We start from the raw sequence: 12,500 nt of genomic DNA on the forward strand, positions 1-12,500 counted from the left end.
AGCCGGAGCCCGAACAACTTGGATTTTCACTTCTAATTTATATCAACTCACCACTCCCCGAGGGATCCGCAGAATTGCTTCTGGGTCCCGTATCGTTATTTGCGATTCGTGTTTGCATTACACTACATTGAACTATTCCAACTTGTTTATCCGCATGGCGAACATTTGCTGCATTGAACATTTAAGTTCCACTTCGCTCTCCCCTACGTGGGTCTGAGCTTCGCTCTCAGGGAAAAAATATGCCACATTTGGTAGGGAAACCCGGTTTCATCACGCTATGTGCCCTGCACCACCGGCTTAGCGTGAATCCTTCGAGTTTCCCTAAGAAGTTCGATTGGTCTTGCAGAGTTTAAAGACAACGAAGCTTAGTTTCAAGCAAGGATTTAATATACGCGTATTAAAAACCCTTAGCTGTTACAACTTTTATGCTTGAAACCATCGCAACGAAGTCTTTGGGTCCGTAGACCCGTGATGTACTGCTCCAGGAAACGTTTTGAAAGGGTGGAAACTCAAAATCATAGGTTAAGATCATCGGCAGAACCCACCAGACACCACTTTTGCTTCATAAGTTCGGCCTATAGTCATATGACGATTTTCATCGGGGAGGGGACGTATGACCCAAACGGGGGCTTATATGACCCACGGACACTGCAAACCATGCTCCTACGACTAAATAGAGGTTAAAACTACGATTTGGTGAAATCTTCATTTTTGACCTCGAAGCAAGGTACCTTCCCTATAGTAGGCAATGAGTAAATGATCATAATCCCAGGAGGGCAAAAAATGGGAACCCGAGAGGAAAGCGCTGTTGGCGCGCCTAAGCTAGTGGCCCGTAGAGTAAAAAGGGTACCCCCAACAAAGTTGTCGTTTGACGTTCTGGTTGCACTTTTTATCATCTAAAATCAGTTTTCTACACGTTTTGAGGGGTTTTAGCAAAAAAAAAATTTTCGATTACTCGAGCTCTCTGGCCCGTTCGGTGCACATTTTTTAAAAAAGCTAGGGAGCTGCCCCTAGGTTCGGGGTGTCACAAAATGTTGAAAAGTGGTCGAAAAACCACTATCCAGAATCGGATGTAGAATCATTAGACGAACTTAAAATTGTTCTACGACACCCAGCTGCGACGTTTAGTATTCGAGTTATGGCCCGTACCAGGTCTGACCGAGCAATTTTTGTTCCGCGCACTTTGTGCACCGTACACGTTGATGTTTGTATGAAAAAGTACCCTACCTAGGGACGCGTAGAGCAAATTTGTACCCCCGGGCATGTTGTCGATTGACATTCTGGTTGCACTTTTCATCATCTAGGGTGCGTTCCTGACACGTTTTGAGGGGTTTTAACAAAAAAAAAAATTTTCGACTACTCGAGCTCTCTGGCCCGTTCGGTGCACATTTTTGAAAAAAGCTAGGGAGCTGCCCCTAGGTTCGGGGTGTCACAAAATGTTGAAAAGTGGTCGAAAAACCACTATCCAGAATCGGATGTAGAATCATTAGACGAACTTAAAATTGTTCTACGACACCCATCTGCGACGTTTAGTATTCGAGTTATGGCCCGTCCTAGGTCTGACCCCGCGCACTTTGTGCACCGTACACGTTGATGTTTGTATGAAAAAGTACCCTACCTAGGGACGCGTATAGCAAATTTGTACCCCCGGGCATGTTGTCGATTGACATTCTGGTTGCACTTTTCATCATCTAGGGTGCGTTCCTGACACGTTTTGAGGGGTTTTAGCAAAAAAAAAAATTTTCGACTACTCGAGCTCTCTGGCCCGTTCGGTGCACATTTTTGAAAAAAGCTAGGGAGCTGCCCCCTAGGTTCGGGGTGTCACAAAATGTTGAAAAGTGGTCGAAAAACCACTATCCAGAATCGGATGTAGAATCATTAGACGAATTTAAAATTGTTCTACGACACCCATCTGCGACGTTTAGTATTCGAGTTATGGCCCGTCCTAGGTCTGACCGAGCAATTTTTGTTCCGCGCACTTTGTGCACCGTACACGTTGATGTTTGTATGAAAAAGTACCCTACCTAGGGACGCGTAGAGCAAATTTGTACCCCCGGGCATGTTGTCGATTGACATTCTGGTTGCACTTTTCATCATCTAGGGTGCGTTCCTGACACGTTTTGAGGGGTTTTAGCAAAAAAAAAAATTTTCGACTACTCGAGCTCTCTGGCCCGTTCGGTGCACATTTTTGAAAAAAGCTAGGGAGCTGCCCCTAGGTTCGGGGGTGTCACAAAATGTTGAAAAGTGGTCGAAAAACCACTATCCAGAATCGGATGTAGAATCATTAGACGAACTTAAAATTGTTCTACGACACCCATCTGCGACGTTTAGTATTCGAGTTATGGCCCCGTCCTAGGTCTGACCGAGCAATTTTTTGTTCCGCGCACTTTGTGCACCGTTACACTTTGATGTTTGTATGAAAAGTACCCTACCTAGGGACGCGTAGAGCAAATTTGTACCCCCGGGCATGTTGTCGATTGACATTCTGGTTGCACTTTTCATCATCTAGGGTGGCGTTCCTGACACGTTTTGAGGGGGTTTTAGCAAAAAAAAAATTTTCGACTACTCGAGCTCTCTGGCCCGTTCGGTGCACATTTTTGAAAAAAGCTAGGGAGCTGCCCCTAGGTTCGGGGTGTCACAAAATGTTGAAAAGTGGTCGAAAAACCACTATCCAGAATCGGATGTAGAATCATTAGACGAACTTAAAATTGTTCTACGACACCCATCTGCGACGTTTAGTATTCGAGGTTATGGCCCGTCCTAGGTCTGGACCGAGCAATTTTTGTTCCGCGCACTTTGTGCACCGTACACGTTGATGTTTGTATGAAAAAGTACCCTACCTAGGGACGCGTATAGCAAATTTGTACCCCCGGGCATGTTGTCGATTGACATTCTGGTTGCACCTTTTCATCATCTAGGGATGCGTTCCTGACACGTTTTGAGGGGGTTTATAGCAAAAAAAAAAAATTTTCGACTACTCGAGCTCTCTGGCCCGTTCGGGTGCACATTTTTGAAAAAAGCTAGGGAGCTGCCCCTAGGTTCGGGGGTGTCACAAAATGTTGAAAAGTGGTCGAAAAACCACTATCCAGAATCGGATGTAGAATCGTTAACGAATTTAAAATTGTTCTACGACACCCATCTGCGACGTTTAGTATTCGAGATATATAACACTTTGTAGGTCTGACCGAGCAATTTTTGTTCCGCGCACTTTGTGCACCGTACACGTTGATGTTTGTATGAAAAAGTACCCTACCTAGGGACGCGTAGAGCAAATTTGTACCCCCGGGCATGTTGTCGATTGACATTCTGGTTGCACTTTTCATCATCTAGGGTGCGTTCCTGACACGTTTTGAGGGGTTTTAGCAAAAAAAAAAATTTTCGACTACTCGAGCTCTCTGGCCCGTTCGGTGCACATTTTTGAAAAAAGCTAGGGAGCTGCCCCTAGGTTCGGGGTGTCACAAAATGTTGAAAAGTGGTCGAAAAACCACTATCCAGAATCGGATGTAGAATCGTTAGACGAACTTAAAATTGTTCTACGACACCCATCTGCGACGTTTAGTATTCGAGTTATGGCCCGTCCTAGGTCTGACCGAGCAATTTTTGTTCCGCGCACTTTGTGCACCGTACACTTTGATGTTTGTATGAAAAAGTACCCTACCTAGGGACGCGTAGAGCAAATTTGTACCCCCGGGCATGTTGTCGATTGACATTCTGGTTGCACTTTTCATCATCTAGGGTGCGTTCCTGACACGTTTTGAGGGGTTTTAGCAAAAAAAAAAATTTTCGACTACTCGAGCTCTCTGGCCCGTTCGGTGCACATTTTTGAAAAAAGCTAGGGAGCTGCCCCTAGGTTCGGTGTGTCACAAAATGTTGAAAAGTGGTCGAAAAACCACTATCCAGAATCGGATGTAGAATCATTAGACGAACTTAAAATTGTTCTACGACACCCATCTGCGACGTTTAGTATTCGAGTTATGGCCCGTCCTAGGTCTGACCGAGCAATTTTTGTTCCGCGCACTTTGTGCACCGTACACGTTGATGTTTGTATGAAAAAGTACCCTACCTAGGGACGCGTATAGCAAATTTGTACCCCCGGGCATGTTGTCGATTGACATTCTGGTTGCACTTTTCATCATCTAGGGTGCGTTCCTGACACGTTTTGAGGGGTTTTAGCAAAAAAAAAAATTTTCGACTACTCGAGCTCTCTGGCCCGTTCGGTGCACATTTTTGAAAAAAGCTAGGGAGCTGCCCCTAGGTTCGGGGTGTCACAAAATGTTGAAAAGTGGTCGAAAAACCACTATCCAGAATCGGATGTAGAATCGTTAGACGAACTTAAAATTGTTCTACGACACCCATCTGCGACGTTTAGTATTCGAGTTATGGCCCGTCCTAGGTCTGACCGAGCAATTTTTGTTCCGCGCACTTTGTGCACCGTACACGTTGATGTTTGTATGAAAAAGTACCCTACCTAGGGACGCGTATAGCAAATTTGTACCACCGGGCATGTTGTCGATTGACATTCTGGTTGCACTTTTCATCATCTAGGGTGCGTTCCTGACACGTTTTGAGGGGTTTTAGCAAAAAAAAAAATTTTCGACTACTCGAGCTCTCTGGCCCGTTCGGTGCACATTTTTGAAAAAAGCTAGGGAGCTGCCCCTAGGTTCGGGGTGTCACAAAATGTTGAAAAGTGGTCGAAAAACCACTATCCAGAATCGGATGTAGAATCATTAGACGAACTTAAAATTGTTCTACGACACCCATCTGCGACGTTTAGTATTCGAGTTATGGCCCGTCCTAGGTCTGACCGAGCAATTTTTGTTCCGCGCACTTTGTGCACCGTACACTTTGATGTTTGTATGAAAAAGTACCCTACCTAGGGACGCGTAGAGCAAATTTGTACCCCCGGGCATGTTGTCGATTGACATTCTGGTTGCACTTTTCATCATCTAGGGTGCGTTCCTGACACGTTTTGAGGGGTTTTAGCAAAAAAAAAATTTTCGACTACTCGAGCTCTCTGGCCCGTTCGGTGCACATTTTGAAAAAAGCTAGGGAGCTGCCCCTAGGTTCGGGGTGTCACAAAATGTTGAAAAGTGGTCGAAAAACCACTATCCAGAATCGGATGTAGAATCGTTAGACGAACTTAAAATTGTTCTACGACACCCATCTGCGACGTTTAGTATTCGAGATATGGCCCGTCCTAGGTCTGACCGAGCAATTTTTGTTCCGCGCACTTTGTGCACCGTACACTTTGATGTTTGTATGAAAAAGTACCCTACCTAGGGACGCGTAGAGCAAATTTGTACCCCCGGGCATGTTGTCGATTGACATTCTGGTTGCACTTTTCATCATCTAGGGTGCGTTCCTGACACGTTTTGAGGGGTTTTAGCAAAAAAATTTTTTTCGACTACTCGAGCTCTCTGGCCCGTTCGGTGCACATTTTTGAAAAAAGCTAGGGAGCTGCCCCTAGGTTCGGGGTGTCACAAAATATTGAAAAGTGGTCGAAAAACCACTATCCAGAATCGGATGTAGAATCGTTAGACGAATTTAAAATTGTTCTACGACACCCATCTGCGACGTTTAGTATTCGAGATATATAACACTTTGTAGGTCTGACCGAGCAATTTTTGTTCCGCGCACTTTGTGCACCGTACACGTTGATGTTTGTATGAAAAAGTACCCTACCTAGGGACGCGTAGAGCAAATTTGTACCCCCGGGCATGTTGTCGATTGACATTCTGGTTGCACTTTTCATCATCTAGGGTGCGTTCCTGACACGTTTTGAGGGGTTTTAGAAAAAAAAAAAATTTTCGACTACTCGAGCTCTCTGGCCCGTTCGGTGCACATTTTTGAAAAAAGCTAGGGAGCTGCCCCTAGGTTCGGGGTGTCACAAAATGTTGAAAAGTGGTCGAAAAACCACTATCCAGAATCGGATGTAGAATCATTAGACGAACTTAAAATTGTTCTACGACACCCATCTGCGACGTTTAGTATTCGAGTTATGGCCCGTCCTAGGTCTGACCGAGCAATTTTTGTTCCGCGCACTTTGTGCACCGTACACTTTGATGTTTGTATGAAAAAGTACCCTACCTAGGGACGCGTAGAGCAAATTTGTACCCCCGGGCATGTTGTCGATTGACATTCTGGTTGCACTTTTCATCATCTAGGGTGCGTTCCTGACACGTTTTGAGGGGTTTTAGCAAAAAAATTTTTTTCGACTACTCGAGCTCTCTGGCCCGTTCGGTGCACATTTTTGAAAAAAGCTAGGGAGCTGCCCCTAGGTTCGGGGTGTCACAAAATGTTGAAAAGTGGTCGAAAAACCACTATCCAGAATCGGATGTAGAATCGTTAGACGAATTTAAAATTGTTCTACGACACCCATCTGCGACGTTTAGTATTCGAGATATATAACACTTTGTAGGTCTGACCGAGCAATTTTTGTTCCGCGCACTTTGTGCACCGTACACGTTGATGTTTGTATGAAAAAGTACCCTACCTAGGGACGCGTAGAGCAAATTTGTACCCCCGGGCATGTTGTCGATTGACATTCTGGTTGCACTTTTCATCATCTAGGGTGCGTTCCTGACACGTTTTGAGGGGTTTTAGCAAAAAAAAAAATTTTCGACTACTCGAGCTCTCTGGCCCGTTCGGTGCACATTTTTGAAAAAAGCTAGGGAGCTGCCCCTAGGTTCGGGGTGTCACAAAATGTTGAAAAGTGGTCGAAAAACCACTATCCAGAATCGGATGTAGAATCATTAGACGAACTTAAAATTGTTCTACGACACCCATCTGCGACGTTTAGTATTCGAGTTATGGCCCGTCCTAGGTCTGACCGAGCAATTTTTGTTCCGCGCACTTTGTGCACCGTACACTTTGATGTTTGTATGAAAAAGTACCCTACCTAGGGACGCGTAGAGCAAATTTGTACCCCCGGGCATGTTGTCGATTGACATTCTGGTTGCACTTTTCATCATCTAGGGTGCGTTCCTGACACGTTTTGAGGGGTTTTAGCAAAAAAATTTTTTTCGACTACTCGAGCTCTCTGGCCCGTTCGGTGCACATTTTTGAAAAAAGCTAGGGAGCTGCCCCTAGGTTCGGGGTGTCACAAAATGTTGAAAAGTGGTCGAAAAACCACTATCCAGAATCGGATGTAGAATCATTAGACGAATTTAAAATTGTTCTACGACACCCATCTGCGACGTTTAGTATTCGAGATATAGCACTTTGTAGGTCTGACCGAGCAATTTTTGTTCCGCGCACTTTGTGTTCATGGATGTCGATAAAGGTACAAGTTGCCGGTCGGGATAGCCGTGCACCAAAACTGTGTACCGATCAGGGAAAGTACAAGACGAAGGGTGCATCTCGAGCGTACGCGTTCATAGATGTCCATGTTGGTACACTTGCACCAAAATTGTGTACCAATCAGGGAAAGTACAACATGGAGGGCGCAGCCCGGGCGTACCCGATCATGGATGTCCATGTTGATACAATCTACGTGTACGTACCTAGTTTTTGTATCAAAAGTTGCATTAAAGTGCTTGTATGCTTAAAATGCTTATCTCAACCGGTCACCTTTTGGCCTGTCCTTTTATAACAGAAACCTAGAAAGATACTCGATATTTTTGTGTTTTTCCATTAGCCCGGGACGACGAAATGAGCTATGTGCACATCGTGCAGAAAACTGTCTTCGCCACGCATGTTTTTGTCTATCCACTCATATAATCACCCACATTTGTGTTCAACACGGACGGCGCAGCCCGAGCGAACGCGTTAATGTTTATGTTTGTACACACTGCTTGTACGATTCTAGGATTTGGTAATTGCGTCACAGTGCCCGACCGTCGCGGACACCATTCTTGGACAGAAGTCCTAGTACGTAGAGTACTTTCCCTAGGTATGTGCTCGTTCGTGACTATCGTTGCGTGCTTACGGACACGCTTGGGTATGTTTACCATACAAGGTTTACTAGGGAAACCTGGGAAGGACGCTTGCCCTCCCGTCGCGGACACCATTCTTGGAAAGAAGTCCTAGTACGTAGCGTTCCTTATTTTACTTGATCAGTTTGTAATGCATTCGCTTTGTTCCATCGACTTCTGCTACTGCTCACTAAGGGGTGTTCGTTTGCGATGTGTACGATAAGCAACTGTCTATCCTAACCAGCAGTTAATCAACACTTTTCACCCAAGTCATAGGAACATAGAGTACTTTTCCTAATCGGTACACAATTTTGGTGCACCTCTAACCTGGCCGGCACTTTATCGTTACGTTTTGTGCATAACCTAGGGACGTGGTGTAAGTTTCATGATTTTTATGTTTGATTCGGTTTATTATGATTGAAAACTACGCTACGTCCCAGAAATTTGAACTCGATTACTTCCTCCATGTGGCGCCAAAAGCTACTGGGCAACGCCTAGCTAATGCCCCATTTGTACTTCAATTTGCATAATCAATTTTGAAAAATACGCTAAGTCCCAGAAATCTGAACTCGAATACTTTTGCCACGTGGCGCAAAAAAGCTACTGAGAAACGCCTAGCCTTTTACCCATTTATAATTTAGTTTTCGTTATTAGTTTTGAACAATACGCAAAGTTCCAAGAATCTGAACTCGAATACTTTTTACATGTGCCGCCAAAAGCTACTGAGCAACGCCTAGGTTGATACATTTTTGGTACATGGAGTGTATGCATGCAGGATTACTGCCGTGCTGGACCGGAAAATCGAACTTGCTACTAGAACATAAAGTAATTCCCCTAGATAGGTGCTTTTGCATACCTCTGATCGACGACCATGCAACGTGCGACACGCGTAGCTAGGCTTGCCCAAACAAATTTCCTAGGATAGCACCAAATTGCACACTTTCAGGGGTATAATTTGGTACCGTGTACCGTGCATGGTACAAGTATCAGCAGCTCGTGCAATTTATTTTGCATCGTGTTGCGGTTGCTGGTGCGTCGGGATAGGAGTATTTCGAGACTTTCGCCAAGCGTTGGTGCCATTTGGGGGATAATTAATGTTCTAGCCACAATAAACGTGCCACATAATGCCAATAAGGAAAAAGCCGTTTTCTAGGGACTTCCAGTCAAAATGTTTGCCATCAGCGCTTTCCTGTCGAGTTCAGGATCTGGGACTTAGCGTTTTTTTTTTCACGATCCAATCCAACGACCAGATCGTGAATAAACAATTCATACAACAGTGCATCCCTTTAGAGAAGGAAAAAGCCGAATTCTAGGGAGCTCCAGTCCAAAAGGTTGTCATCAGCGCTCTCCTCTCGAGTTCAAGATTTGGGACTTAGCGTTTTTTTCGCGATCCAGCCAAAAGACCAGATCGGGAAATAAACAATTAATATAACTGTACTAGTACATCCCTTCAACTGAAGCAAGTGCACCATACATGACCCGTACGCCAATCATCCATGCACATGACACGTCAACTAAGTCAACACATGATACAACTTGGACAACTGACGGGTAAGTAGGTCATCTCGTACACGACGACACATCGACCAAACCAGGTCAACACGTCACATGCACAAGACATCCTACTACCAAGGCCGGCCACCTCGACACACGACGTGTTAACCGAACATGGTCAACAACACCATCATGTGCAAGGCAACCGGCCCAAACGGATTAACTTATACAACTTGTAACGAGCAGGTGTGTAAGCTTACTGGTTTGGTCGGCACGTTTCTCACATCAAGACAATCAAGTCGAGAACGAGGCACGCCGACAAGCTCACTAGTGTTACGTGTTCCGCTCCATACCGTGTCAAGTCACTCGTCTGACACGGAAGTAGCCAGCTCTTGTCCACTAGTGTAAAGGAACGGTCTCCAGACCAAGTCAAGTCACTCGTCTGACAAGGAAAGAGCACGCACCAAGCTTCACCAGAGCACGGCACCACGGTCCCCAGACCAAGATGGTTCGTTGCGCCATCGAGGAAGGGGCACGCGATCCCTTGCTACACTCAACTAAGTACACTCTTGCTCTCACAAAAGTATCCCCTGTGTCGACGTGGTCCCCAGACCAAGACGAGCTTGCGCACATCGAGGAAGGGGCACACGGACAAACCACCAAGCATGGGTCGCCTGAGAGGATCGATGCGAACGCATCTCTACAACTCGCAGCTCCCAGCCTGAAGTCCCGTCGTTTGCGGGCGGTTGATAGGTGTCGAAACTAGGTATATCCACGTTGGGCAGAGCTCAAGCCAACGGCGTTCCCAGTTACGGTACTAACACGTGCAGCGAACTCCACTCGTTGCGGCCTAGGTATAGCGGGATGAGACGCCGGGCTGCAGACGCAGACTCCAACGGATCTCAGAGGGTTGTTAGGCCCGCTAGCTTCCGAACACCTAATGGGTTTGAGAAGCGCTATCAGCTCGGATTGGCTACGACCTTAGAGGCGTTCAGGCATAATCCAGCGGACGTAGCGTCATACCAAAGTCCGGTCGGACTAGTATTGAGCCAGTGGTCCGTACCTGTGGTTCCTCTCGTACTGCACAGGAATTCCGTTAAGATAGCGACTATAAGCACACACCAGTAGGGTAAAACTAACCTGTCTCACGACGGTCTAAACCCAGCTCACGTTCCCTTGAAAGGGTGAACAATCCTACGCTTGGTGAATTTTGCTTCACAATGATAGGAAGAGCCGACATCGAAGGATCAAAAAGCCACGTCGCTATGAACGCTTGGCGGCCACAAGCCAGTTATCCCTGTAGTGTCAAACGTGAGGTCGTACTGTACCGACACGTTGTGTTTGGGCTCCGAAAAAAGGACTTAAAAACAGTGCAAAATCGTCGTTAATCGACTTTAATAGTGTGAAAAACGTGCTCAGGGCACCTGATTTACCCTTTAAGAGCGTTATCAAGTGTTTTTAAGGCAAAAATTCAACAAAAATCGTGCATTTGTGTTTGTTGCCTATGAACCCCCCACCATGTGTTTGTGTGACATGGTGTAAAAGCAGAAAATCGAAAAAAGTGCCCAAAAAGTGCCAGAATTGCACGATTTTAGTGTAAACAGTGCATCTGAGCACGAAAAAAGGTGTTAAGAAGTGATCCGCGCATGAAAAAACCACAAAATTGTGAAAAAAAAGTTTTGCGTCATCCAGCCCATACTGGGCCAAGTAATCGCCGGATCTGTGTTTTCAGCGATATAATTTGCCCAGATTCTCGCCGGGTGTGGTTTTTAAGGCCATCGGGTGGCCAAAGAACGTTCATCCAGTGAAAACCGATCGAAAATCGGCCGTTTGTGACCGAAAAAAAGTGAAATAATATTTAATATTATTCGGTGAACAAATTTACGAAAATTCGGTTCCAGGTGAAATTGGGTGAAATTGGGTGGGTTGACTGTACGGCCCCTGATGGCCCCTGAGTTAAGGTGCCGTTACACGAGTAACCATAGTTTAGGTGACCATCGACGTGCGGAAAATTTTTGTGACATCGGCCTATTGCGAATGCTCACCGTGTGTTTGTGTGACGTGGTGCAAAAGAAGAAATTCGAAAAAAGTGCCCAAAAGGTGCCTGAGTTGCACTATTTTAGTGTAAACAGTGCATCTGAGCACGAAAAAAGGTGTTAAGAAGTGATCCGCGCATGAAAAAAACCACAAAATTGTGAAAATAGTTTTGCGTCATCCAGCCCATACTGGGCCAAGTAATCGCCGGATCTCTGTTTGCAGGGATATAATTTGCCCAGATTCTCGCCGGGTGTGGTTTTTAAGGCCATCGGGTGGCCAAAGAACGTTCATCCAGTGAAAACCGATCGAAAATCGGCCGTTTGTGACCGAAAAAAAGTGAAATAATATTTAATATTATTCGGTGAACAAATTTACGAAAATTCGGTTCCAGGTGAAATTGGGTGGGTTGACTGTACGGCCCCTGACGGCCCCTGAGTTAGGCATCGGTTGTCAAACGGCCTGACAGCTCGGACGGACCGATCGTTAAGGTGCCGTTACACGAGTAACCATAGTTTAGGTGACCATCGACGGGCGGAAAATGTTTGTGACATCGGCCTATTGCGAATGCTCACCGTGTGTTTGTGTGACGTGGTGCTAAAGAAGAAATTCGAAAAGTGCCCAAAATGTGCCTGAGTTGCACTATTTTAGTGTAAACAGTGCATCTGAGCACGAAAAAAGGTGTAAAGAAGTGATCCGCGCATGAAAAAACCACAAAATTGTGAAAAAAGTTTTGCGTCATCCAGCCCATACTGGGCCAAGGTTTCGCCGGATCTCTGTTTTCAGCGATATAATTTGCCCAGATTCTCGCCGGGTGCGGTTTTTAAGGCCAGCGGGTGGCCAAAGAACGTTCATCCAGTGAAAACCGATCGAAAATCGCCCGTTCTGTGACCGAAAAAAGTGAAATAATATTTAATATTATTCGGGGAACAAATTTATGAAAATTCGGTTCCGGGTGAAATTGGGTGGGTTGACTGTACGGCCCCTGACGGACCGATTGTTAAGGTGCCGTCACACGAGTAACCATAGTTTAGGTGACCATCGACGTGCAGAAAATTT

General features: G+C 45.6%; 1 protein-coding gene across 1 annotated transcript in view; it reads left to right on the top strand.

Moving 5' to 3' along the window:
• Window positions 1-10,566: 10,566 nt before the first annotated feature.
• The window catches only part of LOC133394504 (putative uncharacterized protein DDB_G0271606), a gene marked incomplete at its 3' end in the record, with an annotated part of 3,835 nt that continues 1,901 nt past the window's right edge, over window positions 10,567-12,500 (top strand). Inside the window, exon 1 of the mRNA XM_061663212.1 lies at window positions 10,567-12,122. The remainder of the gene's footprint in view (window positions 12,123-12,500) is intronic.

Source organism: Anopheles gambiae (genome assembly GCF_943734735.2).
Source record: "Anopheles gambiae chromosome X unlocalized genomic scaffold, idAnoGambNW_F1_1 X_unloc_17, whole genome shotgun sequence".
Classification (NCBI taxonomy): Eukaryota; Metazoa; Arthropoda; class Insecta; order Diptera; family Culicidae; genus Anopheles; species Anopheles gambiae.